Raw genomic sequence first — 13,941 nt, forward strand, 5'->3', positions numbered from 1 at the left:
CATTTCAGCCAGATTGCCAAGATCTATGACTAAGCCATGCACATCCTCAGTTGACTTACCAGAAAAAGGAGAAATTAAAGTTGCGACTGACAAACCTACATCCCGTTGTGACGAACGTGATTCCACCAAGGCACGGAGTTATGTATCATCCACTATTAATTGTGCTATCTTTTCGGAGAATATGCCTACAACTTCCGGCTCCGACACACCTTGCATCTCTGGTTCTGTCAAAACTTTGTCCTTGGTAATAGGTGTTTCAGAACTAGCACTCACAAGACAAGTAAACAAAATACAGTAATTTCATTTTTACATCTAATCATGAGTCATCTCAACTCACGGATCTGCCTAGCAGTATGCCATCAATGATTACATTTACAACATTTTGCTCTGAACTAAGTCCGTACCTGGTGCTGAGTGGTCCTCAAGGTTACATCGTGCAAATCTAGCAGACACTGACCAGTCGTGACTTCCATTACCTCTCAGATTAGACGAATCCCTGGTTATCTATTCGCAATAAAGCCTGCTTTACAAAATGCGCAACCGTCGAACCTAAAATACGATCAAAATTTTAGGACTCATTGTATAGCCTGTAGGTTCAGATGTTGCTCTAAGAGGGCGACGTCAGTGATCTTATACCAGTGTTAGATGACCCTTTGATTGTCAACTTTGGAGCGTGAAATGAGATATCAGGTCGACAGTGGATCTGCTTAATTATTTCCCTCTCAGCCGTAGTACATCAGGTACAGCTTGGCGGAGGCGTCCAGTTGCGTCTCATGTGAAACAATAGACGTCCGCTATTGCTGACAGAGCGAAGAGTGGGACCGAGCGTGGCGTTACTCTAATGCCACTGTGACTGATGTTTCTGACTGCGACTGTGATGACAGTGAGGCAACGCAGCTGGAAACACCATGGAGCCGGCCATGGCCTTCCTCCAGGGAGCAAGCGGCTCTCTGCTCTGGCGGCTGCTCTCTCGTGACTCAGGGCAGGCTGCTCTGTACCGTAATAAAGGACTCCTTACTGCACTCCACGATGTCACTTCAGGTGTCACAAGCTCGTGGTGTAGATTGTGGCACTGAGACAAGTGTGTTTTAGTACACGAATGGGTGAGTACTTACGTTCGTTTAAAGGTTGAAGCCCACACTCTAAACACTTCCATGGTGGCAAGTGAGGAATCACTTACGTACTTCCATTAACATATTGCAACGTCAGCTGTTGCTGTACTGCCCCCAGATGGCTCTCCTTCGCTGTGTTTTGTTACGTGATGCATTACACTCCTTCCTGTCTGTGGTTGGCTCCGTTGCAACGCACTTTCTCTCTGGCTTGCTTTTTGACCTAATATGGACGTCACACTACAACATAATCCCATGGGTGATCATATTAGGTGAGTTTTTGAACACTTTTTCGTTACATGGGAACCTGTTATGTCATCATATACTGTAGCCCATACTAAACTAAACAACTCCCGAGCAGGCAATGAAGGTCCAACGGAACCGACCGGCCACCGTGTCATCCTCAGCCTGTAGGCGTCAGTGGATGCGGATATGGAGGGGCATGTGGTCACCACACCGCTCTCCCAGCAGTATGTCAGTTTCCGAGACCGGAGCCGCTACTTCTCAATCAAGTAGCTCCTCCGTCTGCCTCACAAGGGCTGAGTGCACCCCGCTTAGGAACAGCGCTCGGCAGACCGGATGGTGACCCATCCAAGTGTTAGCCCAGCCCAACAGCGCTTAACTTCGGTGATCTGACGGGAACCGGATATACCACTGCGACAAGGCCGTTGGCACTGTAGCTCATGGTTAGCAGAATTTACTTGTATTTTATCTGACAGTATTTTACTAGGAATTTCTTCTTTTTAGCTTTCGTCATTTCTAAGTATCAAGGGAGCGTTCTATGTTATTTTACGCTCTTTTTTGTTTGCTCTCCGCTACTTGGCGAAATGTTGCTATCAAAGCTGTGTCATTCCATGTGTTTTCTCAATCGGAACATGACTCGTTTTTATGAGCATGTTAATCCCGTATATCTTTTCATGCTAGTTACGTTTTCTTGCCTTACGTGAGCGTTTTTTTTTATTAACTTGTACAAATAGCATCTGATGATGCAACATACATGCTGTGAAACTAGTCGTGCCTATAAATAAAGGACTTTCAGCGGAAGCAGTCATATATTCAAATGGTTCAAGTGGCTCTGAGCACTATGGGACTTAACATCTGACGTCATCATTCCGATAGACTTAGAACTACTTAAACCGAACTAACCTAAGGAGATTACACACATCCACGCCCGACGCAGGATTCGAACCTGCGACCGCAGCAGCAGCGGAGCTAGAGCATTGAAGCGTCTTATATTCACAATGATGTATCCAGACTGTGGCTTCCCGGACTACAAGGTCTGCCTCAGTTTTTCATTAAAGCTAGTGGTGCCTGGAACTTCTGATAAACAACTACGTCCTATATATGTGTGGAGTTGGACTCACTGATCATATTTCACAACCTCAGGTGCAGTAATTCTGGCTACATGCAGACAAGTGCAGAGATTCCCCTACTTCATATCTCCTCTACCGCCTCCTGTCCATGATATCTCTCCTCGACCTTGACGCACTTGTCTGAACAACAGAGCAAAAATACTCATTCCCATCAGAGAAAAATCCTTTCTGTCCCACTCCACCACTCAGCCGCTTTCTCATTTTTCAAGATGAAGCCCGACTATGGAATGATTTACCTCATATTACAAGAAAACGAATTACAGCTCCAGATTCTACAGACAGTTAATGACAAATCAGCTAAAGAAACAATAATGTTTTCCTTCGTTCCGGTACGCAGCCGCATTACAATAAAACATTCATTACAACAAGATCTTCCTCATTTTTCCAAAGCTCTTGGCTGCTGTAGTCCACCTAAACTTCTCTTCCTCAGAACTTGTTATGTCAGGTAGCATCACTTTTCTACATCTGTGAATACACTCTTATTTTGTACCTGGATGTAACACATTATTATTATTCTATGCGGTAGTAGTATTACCAGTGCTAGTTTTAATTTTAGTACTGGAATTAATTTTATCTTTATATACACATTAATTAGCCTTCGTTCACTATCAGTTTTGATAAATTTCGATGGCCTTAACCAATAATATAGTCAAGGTCATGAAAACAATAAAAAAATACAAATCTCAGTGTCACTCACCTGAGGATGTCAGGTTTTACGTTTTACTACTATTTGTAATATTAAAATTGTTGTTATATCTCAACTTAGTATGTATAAAACCTTGACCAGTATAAGAGAGGATCTGAACGTCGTAATATGACATTTATATATAAAAATATAAATAAATGAAGAAAACTGAAGTTTGGGAAGCGAATTAAAGTTTAGGGAGAAGAAATAAAGATGTTGAGATTCGTGACTGTAAATCTGTCATACACGGCAAACTATTTGGCAGAGTGGTTCGGAATGAGTACTGTACTCAAAATAGGTTAAAAGATGAAATCAGCCAAGTAAAACGAAGGAAACGGAATACAACTCATTTAAATCACACGATGCTGAGAGAATTAGACTACAAAATGAGAAATCAAAAGTAATGAATTAGGTTTGGTATTCCTCCAGAAAATAACTGGTGGAGGCCGAAATAGAGAGGATATAAAATAGAGACTGGAAATTACAAGAAAAGCATTTCTGAAAGAGTAAAATTTGCCATCTTACAACTGAAATTTGAGTGTTAGGGATTCTCTTCTGTATGTAATTCGAGTGCAGCCTCGTACAGAAGTGAAATGGACGATAAACAGTTTAGACAAGAAGGAAATGGAAATTTTTGAAATGTGTGCTACGTACTGAACATTATATGGGTAGATCGAACAGATAATCAGGAGATACTGAATCTAGCTGAGGAAAAATGAATTTTGTTGCACATATTGCTGAAGGAAGGAACTGTACAGGGTAAAAAGGGGGGAATAGCTAAGCAGACTTTACCACACATTGACGGGAAAAATCTCAGTACCAACAATTAAATAATGTTGAATACCGAAATTTCGGGAGTACATTTGTCTAGGTAACGTTTTAAGTGATTAACATTGCAACACCATAGGTTAATTTAAACGCGAGGTAAGCCACTGCAAACGTGAAATGCTGGTACATCAACTACCAGAATGTTGAGTGCAAGCATGCAAACGTGCATGCAATGTGTTATACAGGGCCGGATGTCTATTAGTGGGATGTAGTGCCATGCCATTCGCACTTGGCCGGTAATACAGCGACGGTTAATGCTGTCTGTGGACGATGATGGAGTTGTATCCCTATGGTGTCCCATATGTGCTGCATTGGAGACAGATCTGGATATGGAAAAGGCCAAGACAACATGTCGACATTCTGTAGTGAATGTTGGGTTACAATAGCTGTACGTGGGCGAGTTTCATCCTGTTGGAAAACAGCCCCTGGAGTGCTGTTCATGAATGGCAGCACAATGGGTCAAATCGCCAGACTGAAGCACAAATTTGCAATCAGGGTGCGTGGGAAAGCCACGAGAGTGTTACCGCTGTCATTTAAAATCGCAGCCCCGACCGCAACTCCAGACCTAGGTCCAGCGTGTATTGCACGCAGACAGGTTGATTGTAGGCACTCAACTGGCCTTCTAAACAACACACTGCCATCACTTGCACGAGGCATAAGACAGAACAGACCTCAGCCCTGCCCTGCAATGAGTTCCCGTTTCACACCACTGAAGTCGCAGTTAACTGTCGTTTGGGGTCAGTGGAATTTACGCTACAGAGCGTCTGGTTCCGAGCTGTCCTTGAAGTAACAGATCTGTAACAGTTGGTTGTATCACTGTGGTGCCAACGGCTGTTCAAAGTGCTACTGCAGATGCAGTGCGATGCGCTACGGCCATACGCCGAAAACGATGGTCCTCCCTCTCGGTAGGGCCACGTGGCCATGTGGATCCTCGTCTTCTTGTGACCGTAAATATTCCTGATCACCGCTTCCAGCAAATCGTGTACAGTGATTACCTTCCTGACAAGTCTCTTCAGTATCGCAGAAGGAACATTCGTAGCCCTATTGAACGACATCTTTCAAACTCAGTGAGTGCTGGTAATGGCTTCTCTGTCGTCTTAAGAGCATTCTTGACTATCATCAACTCACCACGTCCAATCTGAAAGGTAACTAACGCTCAGGACCCTTACACCGTGTATTTGAAACCAGACCCTATTTGCATCCTCTTAGTGACGCTAATAGCGCACAGCTTCTTCTTGGTGTTGTGATTTCTTTCCGTCAGTGTATAAACAGATTAAAAGAGCCACAGATTAAGACAACATGCGAGTACACACTAGCAGGAAACCTAAGTAAATGTGAAGAAAAGGGCGGGGACCGTGATATCAACCACGATTGGTCTCAGATTAAGGAAACAGTAAACAAGGTAGCTACCGAAATTATAGGTAAGCGGAAGAATTCAGATAAGGTATGGTTCAGTCAAGTGTCTCAGAAGAAAGTGAAGAGAGAAGGTTGGCTAGCAAGAGGTGATTGGAACTTTGAGGGTTCAGGAGTTAAAACACGGGTATACAAGAATGACGGCGGAAATGCCAGTTACGCTAAGGCAAACAAACCCTGATGTCACCATCCTCTTCATACTTTTCTATTATTTTTTCCAGCCTTTCATCAAGTTTCGTATAAGTTGTTTTCTTTCGTTTGCCTTTCATACTTAATTCTGACTCCATTAATGCACATGCTGAGTTCTCTGCTTCTGTTTTCATACATTCGATCAAGTCCTTAATTTTAATATTCGATTTTCCGAGAAGATTATTCACTTTGTTGTGCCTACCTTCTACAGCGTTGGTGGTACGATGGCGCCGTCTGTAGCAGTTCCAAAGACTGATCGGATTTCCATCATTTTCCAACCATCTATTTACAAAATACTCGGACAAGTGAGAAAGCTTGGCGATACCCGGTGCTTGTGAATGTATAATGCACTAGCCATCGTAGACATCTTCAGGTCAAAGGAACGCCAGAGAAGCGCACATGCGAATCTGTAGTCTTACTTTTTCGTTTTCTCTGTATTCGCAAGTAAATCCCAAGTCATGGACTTGCCTCCAGAGAGATTTCTTCACATGGAAATGACAGCCGGGATCACAACTTTTAGCGCAGAAATTGCAACTGATTCGAAATCAATGGTGACATAATTAGGTTCCCTGGTACATTATCCACAACATTGCGGAAAAGACGGATATGTGTTTCTTTTCTTTTGTTTCGTAAGAATGCAAAAGTCACCGGATGTTTGTTTCGTTCTTTGAACTTCCTAAGTCTGCATGAATAGTATATTTGTGAAAATTGCTTGCTACAGCATTTGCAGGTCCCATCCATAAAAAGTCTTGTTCAGTCAGTAGAGCCCCTCTTCCTACTTTTCTGCTAAAAACTATGATCCCATCTTCAAAGCTGTCATTACTTAAGAGAAAACTGCTGCCGTCATTCATTGTTAGTGACTCTGCCTGGACATCAACTTCCTGCAGTGTTTCTGGCTCTTTCTGATTGCCGTGTGATTTGGCCCGGTGCATGTATAATATTTCATTGTTTGCTCTTCTGGCATTTCGTAATAAAATCATACTTTCGATTGTGCAGGTCGCCTAAAACTTCGGTATATATGTTAGAAATAGAATTCTCTTCCTCTCGTCATCTCTTCTTCGCTTGATTAAACGTCTTTTTTACTTATAAGCGAGAGTCATCCGGTGCTCGTTTGAACTAAGCACGATACAGTCTTTGCTTATAAGCATTCCTCGGCGGTATGTTGTTCTATGTTTCGAACAGCGCCGTATCACAGTCCCATCTGCTTTGGTTCTCTTTACGATGTACGAGTAAGTATCGTAGTGGTCACATGGTTTACCGTGGGTGGTTGTTGACAGTTCCAATTCGAACGTATAAGCACACAGAGACGCAAGGCGAGCGAGCTGAACACTGTGAAAGTTAGACTCATACTGATAGTGACTAGCCAAGCTGTCAGTAACTTGATTGGACGACAACTTCCCGAGTGCAGGTAAGGCGTGCCGCACAGGGATCGGTTCCGGTAGATGATAAATCCCGGGGTTGCAGGGAAGTTCTGTCCTTAGGCAGGTAGCTTCCTGCAAATCTGGCTGCGAATTTCACAGATTTCTGGCTGGGTGCGATGTTCCCTGGGTGAAATTTTCACATCTCCGCTCCATATCGCTCTGAAACATTTACATTAAGGTTAACACATTTTAAAAAAACATGCTAATCTTCGAGAGAAAGATGTTAAGGAAGATATTTGGCACCAAGAGGGACACCCAGACACAGGAGATGAGGATAATCAAAAACAAGGGACTGGCAGACCAGTATCCACAAGCTGCTGTTCGAAGCATGAAGAAAACAAGATGGATGTCAGCTGGACAACTGATTAGGATGCAAGAGGAAAGATTACCATGAGTAGCATTCTCAAGGTCAGTGGAAGGCAGAAGGGGTCGAGGAAGGACAAGATGAAGATGAACGAATGATAGCAACAGGGATACGAAGCGATGGGTGAAAGAAAATGAAAACAGATCGCGAAAGCCAGGAACAGAAGTGATTGGTGGAGGAGACTAGAGAACGCATGATCTCCCAGGCCAAAGTGACAAGCAAGAAGATGAAGAAAAAAATGGGGTAGAAGGAGATCAATGGTTGAATACAGTAAGCTCACTATCAAGAAATACCCATTTGTGGGCGTCGCTGCAGCGTATATGGAACCAACAGCTACTCAGATGCTGGTTATTAAGCACTGACATCGAGGCGAGGGGTTCTTGCTGCATTCGAACGAAAACTCTTTTGATTCCCCCCGCCCCTTATGGATGTACGTTGCACGTGGAGGTGAAGAGGCTTCCAAAGAATAAACTTGCTTAGAGAACTGCAACAACACAATTAATAGTGAAAACTAAGACAAATGAAACTGTTCGTTAGTGGAAACAGAAACATGAGAGTAAACATGGACCCAAAAACTAGGCGTTTGCGAAATAACTCGGGGTGTGTGGTTACTAGCTCCCACCGACTTCAGTGGGAAGTGTTGGCCTGATAATACGAATTTATTTTAAATCTGATCGTTTCGATTAACTTCTCATCTATGTGTGCTCAATTTTCACCCAAGGCTCATGTTTTGGGAATTGCAGTACGTGCGTGACGTGACACTGGTACATCTTGCTGCCAAAGTAAGGTGACTTACAGCGCACCAATATGATCCAAGATGCATAAATCGAACTGGTACTGCTCCCTGGCCTCTAAGATCAGCTCACCTTAGTGCTCAGAATTTTCTGTCTGCTGGCATCGAGAAAATGATTTACACCATCTTCTCAGTATTGATATTATTCGGGGTGTTTCAAAAAATTCAACGTACTTGCTCGCTAATGGAAGGACGGTGTATGGAACACCTTATGCGCTGTGTGGTACCTAATTTTGACACAGTTTCTGACTGGTGACTTTCGCTAAGGGATGCTAAAGATAAGCTTGCTGGTGCTTAGATTATTTGAATCACTGTTGTTTGTAGCTAGCATAATTTACGCTCTGTTCCTGTCTTCCTGAATTCAGTATCCATTAGTGACAACAGCCCAATTTGTTCCATGAGATTTAGGGCATGCAGCCATAGAAACCATAATTCAACTGATAGTCCGACCATAAGTGTTTCGGTTATCTTCCGAGATTGCGATAGACTTAATTTTTAGTCTTACGACTAACCCGTAAGGTGTATGATAGATATGCAGCCAAAATACGGAATGAAAGTTGCAGAAAATACGATTTCTGCGTTTCACGTCCGACTTCTAATAGGATATTTATTTCGCTGCGAAAATATCAAGATACAGAACATTATAAATGTACTTCGCTAGTTGGTAGATGAAACAATAGGGCACTTCCTGTACTTACACAGGGAAGGTATGTTATGGCGCACTATGTTGACGTTGCAGCGTTGTACAGTTCTTCCCACTTTGTCGTGTTTGTTTCAAAGTTCCGAGGCTTGATACTTTCCTGAGTTATATTTGGATGACTGGTACATAGGACTGATACACAGGATGACGTTCTACAATACGAAGTGAAAAACACTTTTTGTAGAACACTCTTTTATACCGCCTAGCATTGTGCGCTGGTTGCACTCGAGTAGCCTTGATCAATTACGAGGGCAGTTCAATAAGTAATGCAACACATTGTTTTTCTGAAACAGGGGTTGTTTTATTCAGCATTGAAATACACCAGCTTATTCCCCAATCTTTTAGCTACACAACACTATTTTTCAACGTAATCTCCATTCAATGCTACGGCCTTACGCCACCTTGAAATGAGGGCCTGTATGCCTGCACGGTACCATTCCACTGGTCGATGTCGGAGCCAACGTCGTACTGCATCAATAACTTCTTCATCATCCGCGTAGTGCCTCCCACGGATTGCGTCCTTCATTGGGCCAAACATATGGAAATCCGACGGTGCGAGATCGGGGCTGTAGGGTGCATGAGGAAGAACAGTCCACTGAAGTTTTGTGAGCTCCTCTCGGGTGCGAAGGCTTGTGTGAGGTCTTGCGTTGTCATGAAGAAGGAGAAGTTCGTTCAGATTTTTGTGCCTACGAACACGCTGAAGTCGTTTCTTCAATTTCTGAAGAGTAGCACAATACACTTCAGAGTTGATCGTTTGACCATGGGGAAGGACATCGAACAGAATAACCCCTTCAGCGTCCCAGAAGACTGTAACCATAACTTTACCGGCTGAGGGTATGGCTTTAAACTTTTTCTTGGTAGGGGAGTGGGTGTGGCGCCGCCACTCCATTGATTGCCGTTTTGTTTCAGGTTCGAAGTGATGAACCCATGTTTCATCGCCTGTAACAATCTTTGACAAGAAATTGTCACCCTCAGCCACATGACGAGCAAGCAATTCGGTTCTCCTTTGCTCTTTATGGTGTTCGGTTAGACAACGAGGGACCCAGCGGGAACAAAAAAAAATGGCTCTGAGCACTATGCGACTCAACTGCTGAGGTCATCAGTCGCCTAGAACTTAGAACTAATTAAACCTAACTAACCTAAGGACAGAACACAACACCCATCCATCACGAGGCAGAGAAAATCCCTGACCCCGCCGGGAATCGAACCCGGGAACCCGGGCGTGGGAAGCGAGAACGCTACCGCACGACCACGAGATGCGGGCCCAGCGGGAACAAACCTTTGAATATCCCAACTGGTGAACAATTGTGACAGCACTACCAACAGAGATGTCAAGTTGAGCACTGAGTTGTTTGATGGTGATCCGTCGATCATCTCGAACGAGTGTGTTCGCACGCTCCGCCATTGCAGGAGTCACAGCTGTGCACGGCCGGCCCGCACCCGGGAGATCAGTCAGTCTTGCTTGACCTTGCGGCGATGATGACACACGCTTTGCCCAACGACACACCGTGCTTTTGTCCACTGCCAGATCACCGTAGACATTCTGCAAGCGCCTATGAATGAGATGCCCTGGTTTTCCGCCAAAAGAAACTCGATCACTGCCCGTTGTTTCCAACGCACATCCGTTACAGACGCCATTTTAACAGCTCCGTACAGCGCTGCCACTTGTCGGAAGTCAATGAAACTATACGAGACGAAGTGGGAATGTTTGAAAATATTCCACAAGAAATTTCCGGTTTTTTCAACCAAAAAAAATGTGTTGCATTACTTATTGAACTGCCCTCGTACATGACATTTCACAAATTAGACAAAACTTACAAAGGAATTATCCATCCGTCATGTTGAAACCCATTTTGACATTTTTATGCAAGAAAAATACAACGAGAGAAATCCACTGTCAACATTTTAGCTGCTAAGACGCCTGACAAGTAATTTTCCAAAACTATTGAAGTAACTCGTTTTTGTTGCACGAAGAACTGTCTATGACAGCGAGCTGTATAGCACGTCCTACCTAGTGCGCGATTAACCGTGGCGAGAGATCATTGTGACGCTTAGTGCTAATATCCGGAGTGACAAGAAAATTGGAAGTAGTGCAGTTGATAAGTATCTATTTATCGATGTATCGATATATTTCCCAGAAAAAGTATTTATCGCCGATATCTTCCGCGATATATCGATATCAAAATGGCAATTTCGAGTGCCTATATTTTTATTTTATATTCTATTTTTTTTCTTTTTTTGCAATTTTCGGTAAATGTATGAAATTGTTCTTTCGAAATTGTAGTCGAACATAATTTTACTTTCGCTGTGTGAAGGGATCTTACTACTTTTGGGGTCCCCGCCTCGTCCAGTCTTTCTCTTTTACTGTGTGAAGTAAGTATAGGTGACGCAAAGAAGAATTTCAATTGCACTGTGGGGCGGGCGGGGGGGGGGGGGGGGGAGGGGGGGGGGGATGAGGGAATGGAATAACGAGATTTCCAATTTTCAATGTGAAGAAATAGCACGACACTTGCGTTGAAAAACAATTTTTAACGCAACTAGTGAGCTATTTCTTCACATCGCCATTCTTCAAAACAGTTGCTGAAAAAGGTGACCGTAATCTAAAAGACAAGATTGTTTTTTGCCATGGTTGGAGACGTGTGAAGGAATATGCTGACGTAATCGGCGCTCGGCCCTGCTGCAACGTTTAACTTCACAACGCAGATTTGACACTACAACTGCTAGGTCCTGGCGTTTGCAGAAATGGAAAAACAGGGAAGTCGGTATGAATGTTTCCAGATAAATTAAATATGTGACGAAACCGAATCAAGGACACATCGGACACATTTTATTGTGGCACTTAGATGCAGTTACCACTATTAGTATACTGGTTTTCGGCAAGCGTCAATATGCATTATTTTCCTTTCAGTTCTTGCTGTGAGGGTTATAAGCAGGCGGCTAGCTTCTTGATGTACGTATTACCTAATAGCAAATCAATACTTAAATACATGGATCTAAAACTGCAAGTATATTTACAATGCGCAGCCGATAATTTTAAAGGCCGGTGGGTCGTTATTCCTGTGTCAGTACATCAGTATATCGATAGTTTTATCGATGTATCGAGAGAATATAATGAGATTTTTTTAAAATATGGGTACATAGAATTCACGATATTTTTAAAAATATCAACATTCCTAATGAAAATGAAATGTCGTGTGACGAGGGCCTCCTGTCGGGTAGACCGCTCGCCTGGTGCAAGTCTTTCGATTTGACGCCACTTCGGCGACTTGCGCGTCGATGGGGATGAAATGATGACGATTAGGACAACACAACACCCAGTCCCTGAGCGGAGAAAATCTCCGACCCAGCCGGGAATCGAACACGGGGCCTTTGGATTAGCAGTCCGTCGCGCTGAACACTTTTTTTTCATTTTATTCCACAAAAACAGTAACAAAAATGACTACAAAGAAATGACATAAATAAGGTGACAGATAATTGCAATCATAAATTATAGCACTAAAAAAAAAAATGACAGCTACCGGGGGCGGACAACATTCCTAATGTGAAGCATCTATACCACAGAAAAATGTCACGTATCTTCAGTGTTTCGAATAAGGAGCAGTTCATATCGACAGCTAAACTGTTGCATATAGAATCTTACCAACGTCACTAGCAGAAGAAAAACAAATCAAGGCACTGTTTGGTATTACATTACATACGATTTCCATCAATCTTGACTTTCATTTCTTCAAATGAAATATTTCTTGTACATACATCATTTTATAATAATTCTTGTAGCTTAGTTTTGATTACAATTTCTGAGTAATGTAAGTTTTAGTAACAATGAAATAATTCTGTATTTATTCCCCATGGTCATCACAATGGAGCAAAGTGTGATTTTAAAGACGAGAGTAAAAATTTTTCTTACGCAGGTCGCACCCGACGAAATAAAAATTAATGTTTTCAGACATTTCATGGTAATTGTTAGTTTTAATCAGACATAACTGCGGAGGAGTAAGAAATGGTCATCGCCGTTCCTCTGTTTATTGCGCTGCATACCGAGCATACTTAAAGCGGTTCGTAAAATGTACCGATGCAAACAGATAATGCAGAAATTACTTGAATTTAAGAATACCGTTCTCCTGACAAACCTCAAATGACATGGAGATATCGGAAATTACATTGCCCGAAATATTTCTTAAAAATACTTTACGCAGGGGAAAAAATTCTTTATCGATTCTGACAATGTTTGTTCCAGGTGGAATCTAAATTATACCAACAGCCTTCTCGCCGTTCTCGTGAAAGACAGAGGTAGCGTTATATCCAGTAAAAGACCACTTCGACTGAAGTGTTAAAAATTAATTTTTCTTACTTCGCAAGATTTTGATAGGTGGATTATAAGATGTCTGACACTAAACAGCCCTTCTTTTAATTTTTGGTTCTGACATGCCTTGAGGTCCCTGAAGAGAGATTTAAAGCTGTGGAAAGAGTAATCCACTCTTACTTATCACGTTATATGAATGTTCCGTAGCATTAATCGATTGCTCAACATACTGTCTTTTATCGGCAAGAAATAATGAAGTGTGATTTTCTCACAGTTCTTTCAGGAAACGTAAATGATCGGCGTTAGACATAGTAAATGTGCGGGATAACGGGAAGCTTCGTCTTCATATCAGCTAGGAATTAACGCCATCTCCTCTGCTTTTACTTGAACTAGAGCTAATCTTCGTTGTGTTACGACTTTCTATACTGTATGGTTTTCGGAACTGCATAACCAGGCACAAGAAGACTTGGAATCAGCAATGTTCGTCTCAATTGCGATTTGGAGGGCTCAGTGTCATAAATCTCCATTGGTAACGATGCAATGCCTCTCATAAGCAGCTCTACATTGTTCGTATGTCAATAAAACGTTTCTAAAATAGTGCTGACTATGTTATTTTTTCACTTCTAGGTGTTTATGTTGGTTATTAATTATGGTAAGGAGACATTGTGGCCACAATGTGCACTGAAGCTGTAGAATAGTTTTTTTTTTTCACAGTTTTGCGAGTGTCATTTTGGCTGCTGACCACTGTTCCGATTGAGAATGA

This window comes from Schistocerca americana, chromosome 4 (assembly GCF_021461395.2).
Source record: "Schistocerca americana isolate TAMUIC-IGC-003095 chromosome 4, iqSchAmer2.1, whole genome shotgun sequence".
Taxonomy (NCBI): domain Eukaryota; kingdom Metazoa; phylum Arthropoda; class Insecta; order Orthoptera; family Acrididae; genus Schistocerca; species Schistocerca americana.